Source organism: Microtus ochrogaster, linkage group LG9 (assembly GCF_000317375.1).
Source record: "Microtus ochrogaster isolate Prairie Vole_2 linkage group LG9, MicOch1.0, whole genome shotgun sequence".
Classification (NCBI taxonomy): Eukaryota; Metazoa; Chordata; class Mammalia; order Rodentia; family Cricetidae; genus Microtus; species Microtus ochrogaster.
In genome coordinates this window covers 22,742,942-22,748,356 of record NC_022034.1, presented here as the reverse complement: position 1 = coordinate 22,748,356, position 5,415 = coordinate 22,742,942, and positions in this window count along the sequence as shown.

Here is a 5,415-nt window from a genome sequence, read left to right as displayed (position 1 = left end):
TATATATATTTGCTAATAGTTGTTGCATAAATACTCAGCATTTTATTGATGAAAAGTGGTAATTAATTTCATTATATAAGTAATTCATAAGGAATTCACTTTAGTTTTAAAATTATAACCGTCTTTTAAATTGAACAAATTATGGGGCTGACGAATGAACATGTTGAATAAAGTTCAAGGTAAATATATTTATCTTCTAAATCATTTATCATTTTATTCTGGTGACCTTGTGAAAGCCTTTCCTGCAGCTTTTTTTTAGAATTATGCAGAATATTATCATTTCTGAAATTTACCTTGCTGTGTGCTGCAGTGCATCAGAACACATTCCTTCTAACTATAACTTAGTATTCATTGATGAGCATTTCCTGAGCTTTCTTTCCCTAAATTAGAACTTTGACACATATTTAAAATACTAATTTGAGTGATAAATTCTCGTATGAATTTCTAATCTTTTTAAATGTGAGTTTAAAAATGGACTTCATCATTCCTTTCTCTCTTCCTTCCACAACTGGCTTCTGGTTCTCTGTTTTAGCTTTTGTGCCCCCTGTCCCATTCTTCGTTGCTGAATAGTCAATGCCAACCCTAGATGCCAACAAATGAAAAGGCCGTGACCTGATCTGCTTAGTTTTTGCTATGGGTCGTAATGCACATCGTGGACAGTAATTTTCTACACAGACATTATATTCATCACTGAATTCAAATTCATTCTCGTGAGAAACAAAAAAGTGAACAAGATAGTGGATCTTTGTGTGTGAAAGAGTTAGAACGTGTTGGAAAAACCTCTTCAAAGTATGTCGATAGAAAACACCAGTGGAATTTAATAGAGTTGCACGACAGTTTCACAAATCAGACTACTTTGTCATCTATGACACAGAGGAGGATGATCACTGCAAGAATAATCATCAAATTCTCTTATTTAATAGAAAAAAAAAGCCACGATAATTAGTTCTATTTTCTTTTCTGTTGTAATTTAAAATAGTGAGCCTTATGCTAAGTGAAAAGGTCCAGACTAAGACGCAGTTTCTAATGAAAAAGGATCCACCATTTCTATTTTCTGTAACTTTACCTTACATATTGTCTTTTTCTTTTTCTTTTACTCTTTCATTTTTTTTCAAAAATAAAATGAAAGCAGATTGTAAGGCTAAAGTTGAAAATTAATAATTCCTATAAATTCATATTTTGCAAAACAATCAATTAATATGGGTGATTTTAGATCATTCAAGACTCTTAAAACTTCCCAGTGTGTTCCTTTCTCACTCAGAAATAGGGCCCCCATTTTTGTACATGAACAAGTGGTAAACTGTGCATGTTTAGGCTTTGTTAGAATGTGCCCTGCATTCTTATGAGAACTTCACTGAGTGCAAAGAAAATAGCATGGAAATTTCTAGTCTTAGGAGTGTGCGTGGGCAAATATATGCTGATGAATTAAAAAAAGTAGATATAATTGACCTTTAACCTGAAAGTTTGTTAGAAAAAAAAATTCAGAAACAAAAGCTACACTGTGTCATCTGAATTATTTTTAGCATCAGCATCTATGTAAATTTATTATGTTAGTCCTTAAGTTACTTTAGTTTAATAATCTGTATACCTTATTCCTGTTTTACTACTATAATCTCTATATCTTAATCACATTTAGGTTTTAAAAATAAACATTAGATGATTTTTATAAGCTATAATTGACTAGCGTAAAAGCAAGAAAATCTCATAAACAGAAAATGCCTTGGAGGAGAATACCTGACAAAATGATATGGGTTATTAAGAATTATAATAGTTTTTACTCTTGTGTCTCTATAATAGTTTATTTTTTAGTCTGTGATTTTTATTAAAAAAAAACTGTAAGTAACTAGGACACTTTCTATTTTCAATTTAATTGTCCCTACAGGGTTTGCAACAAAATGTAATCTTCAGGAAGGAAAATCTGAGGCTTGTTCTAATTTCTTTTTATTTTCCCTTTGTGAAATTCCAAGTCACAATCCAGCAAATCATACAAAATTATTTTTAGTTTTTGAACCTCATTACAGCACACAGGCTAAATACTAGGGTTAGTATGCCATGATTATTTCTGCACTCATTTTGTTGCTCAATATTTTACAGATTATATTTTCCAAATATATCTCTAGTCTATGTCTACTTCCAATATGTATTTCAAATATATATATCACACACACACGTGTGTGTATGTGTGTGTACCTCCAAATCTTATTCAGCTTTTCCACCAGAAAAAATAGGGGTAAAAACAGTAGGGGGGTAGAGAGATGTCTCTGTTGTTAAGAGCACTGGCTGTTCTTCCAGAGGATTGTGGGTTGATTCCTAGAACCCACATTGTGGCTCATAACTCTCTGCAAATCTATTTCCTATGATTCATCTTCTTCTTCTGATTTCTGTGGTCACTAATGTATGTTTGTGGTACACAGACATACAGGCAGACTAAACAAAACAAAATAATCTCAAAATGCATCTCATGACTTGTGTGTTTTGGGTCTTACAACTTCCTAACCTTTTAAAAATGTTTACTATTTTTAATATGCTTTTAATTAAAATATAATTGCATCATTTCCCTTTTTTCCTTTTCTTACTTTAACCTCTCCCTTGTCCCCTTCCTCCAAGTTCTCCTGTGTCCTCCCACTCACTTTCAAATTGGGGGCCTCTTTTTTTTTGTTACTATTGTTACAAATACACACTCATATATGTGTACATGTATACACACATGCACAAATACATAAGGACAGTATGATAAGTCCATTTTTATTGATTTCATGCATATGATTTCATAACTGATCACTTTGCATTGGATAAGCAATTAAAGGGTTATTGCTGGGGAAGCTAATTTTTCCTTTCTTAGCAGTCAGGAGATTTCTGTAGTTCTTTGCCTAGGTGTGGGACCCCATGAGATTTCCCCCACTCTTACATTAGTATGTCTATTGATACCATCATTGTTCTGGTAGTGTTTTGGAAACTGTTTCTAGGAGACACAGTTTCCACTGCAGACTTCCTTGTCCTCTGTCTCTTACAATCTTTTCATCTCCCTCTTTCATAATATGTCCTGAGCTTTTGGTACAGGAGTTGTGTTGTGAATATATTCATTAATGCTGGGACCTCATGATTCTTTGATCTCTACATTGTGTCCAGTTATGGTTTTCTGCAATGGTCTATATTTGCTGTAGAGTTCTTTGTTTTCTTTTCTCTTTTTCTTTTGTTTTCTTCTCTCTCTTTTTTCCCTCTCTTCTTCCCTTCCTCCTCTCCCCCTCTCTTTGATGAAAGTGAGTTAGAAATTTATCTGTGAGTATAAGGATAAGTAATAGAATGCATTTAGGCATTATGCTAGTTTAGTAAAGTGATGGTATTGGCTCTCTTCTGAGATCCATGACATTACTAGTCCCAAGGAGTTGGGTGGTTTCTGGTATGTAGCATGATTGTACTCCTGTTGAGTGTGTCTTAAGTCCAATTAGACAGCAGTTTCTATGGAACTGCCAAGGGAGAGAAGCAAGAGTATAGTCTTACAGAGCTGTGACACCCATGAGCTGCAATAATAACCAACATAGCAACAGGTATTGCTAAAGATGTAAAAGTGGCACTAAAGTTAGTAATAACCAACTTTCCATACTTTAGTCTCTGTTCTTTATCAATAGTGAACGTCATGCTTAAACAAACACACATGCAAACAGAAAAACACTTTGCTAGTATATGTAAGTATCATACGTTCTCAGTTTTAACATGAACAATTTGTATAACAAAAGACATAGTTTATCTAGTTATGTACACAGCCTGTTATTGAGTTCTATGTGCTTTAAATACTCACTGACAAGTCAAGATTCTGTTTTCAAGAATCTCAGAGTAGAAGGCAGGCTTCCACTCTCACAGTGCAGTGTAGGCTTACAGATTCCAGAAGAAGTTATATAACTGTTCTGATTTCCACACCTCATAGAGGCAAGAGTTGTCTAATCAGAAATGCATCCAGTTACTGTAATGGTACTGATGCATGATCATGCTTGGCATTGTGGAATGCTGTTCTCTAAGCCTAGCAGCCATTACTGGCTTAGAGAAGCCATGATATTGCGCAACAGATTCTCAATAGATCAGGACTCTTGGCATTCCTTCATAGAAAGAATAACTTGGCGATGCAGTCAGTTTTTCATCTGAGATTCCAGCCTGTTCCTACTGTGCCCCTCCAGCTGCACACAAATCTTCCAGTTATACATGGTCTTGGAAGGTATAAAGCAACAGGGTATAGAGAGTGGAAAGATAATTAAATCAGGGTGAAAAGTTAAGGATTGTCCTTTGATGAGAAATGAAGAAGTTTTCATCCATTCTTGGGTAAAATTTTCTATGACATAGCTTTTTGGGAATTGGTAAAGTCATTGATTCTGCCCAAGTCTGCCCAAGCTAGACTTGGGTGGAGTCATTACTTAGGCCTGTCACAGATGCCCTATCAGAAATGGGCAGACATTTTTTCATGTTTCCCAGAGAAGGTTAATATAGCACCTGATTTCATCATTTGTACAGACATTTTCTGAAGGTGCCAAGCTAAGTTGTGGGCACTGAAGAAAGTTCTGAGTGAATGTGTACGGAATGGGGAGCAGATGAAGTCCCAGTGAACATATATTACTGACAAGGACTCCAATGCCTCAGACCCATGAGAATTGTCAAAGTCTTCACCTGTCCAGATACAGGGAATTGACAAAGGCCCTTTCCATCCTTCTTCCCTTCTTTTGGTGTTTATTGAGGTTCTTATGATCTTCACTCTCTTCAATATCCTATTGATTTACAGCATGCCTTTTTTTATTTTATTGATATTTATATTTCCAGAGGGTACAAATTACCAAAACAAAAATCAAAGCAAACAACCAAGCAAAAACCTCTAATTTTATCCTTATGTTTCTAGGATTATGAAATTTATTTTTCCCACCTTCCTTAACTTTACTAAGTCCTATGATGAAGACTTATTTAAAACAATGCCCTCAATAAGTTTTATTAAGCTTTTACCCAAGAGAATCTTGATTCTCTCAAAAATTTCTTTTAAGCCTCCATTTACTAAGTGTGAAGCCTCCTGTGTATATGTCTAGAAGCACCTCTTCTCCTGTTTATGTGTCCAAGAGTACCTGTTCTCCTATTTGTATGTGTCCAGGAGTACCTATCTTCCTGTGTGTGTGTGTGTGTGTGTGTGTGTGTGTGTGTGTGTGTGTGTGTAGGAATACCTGTCCTCCTATGTGTATGTCCAGGAGTATCTGTCCTCCTGTGTATATGTCCTGGAGTACCCGTCCTCCTGTGTAGATGTCCAGGTCTTCCTGTCCTCCTATGTCTGTGTCCTGGAGCACCCGTACTCCTATGTCTGTGTCCTGGAGCACCTGTCTTCCTGTGTCTGTGTCCTGGAGCACCCGTCCTCCTATGTCTGTGTCCTGGAGCACCTGTCTTCCT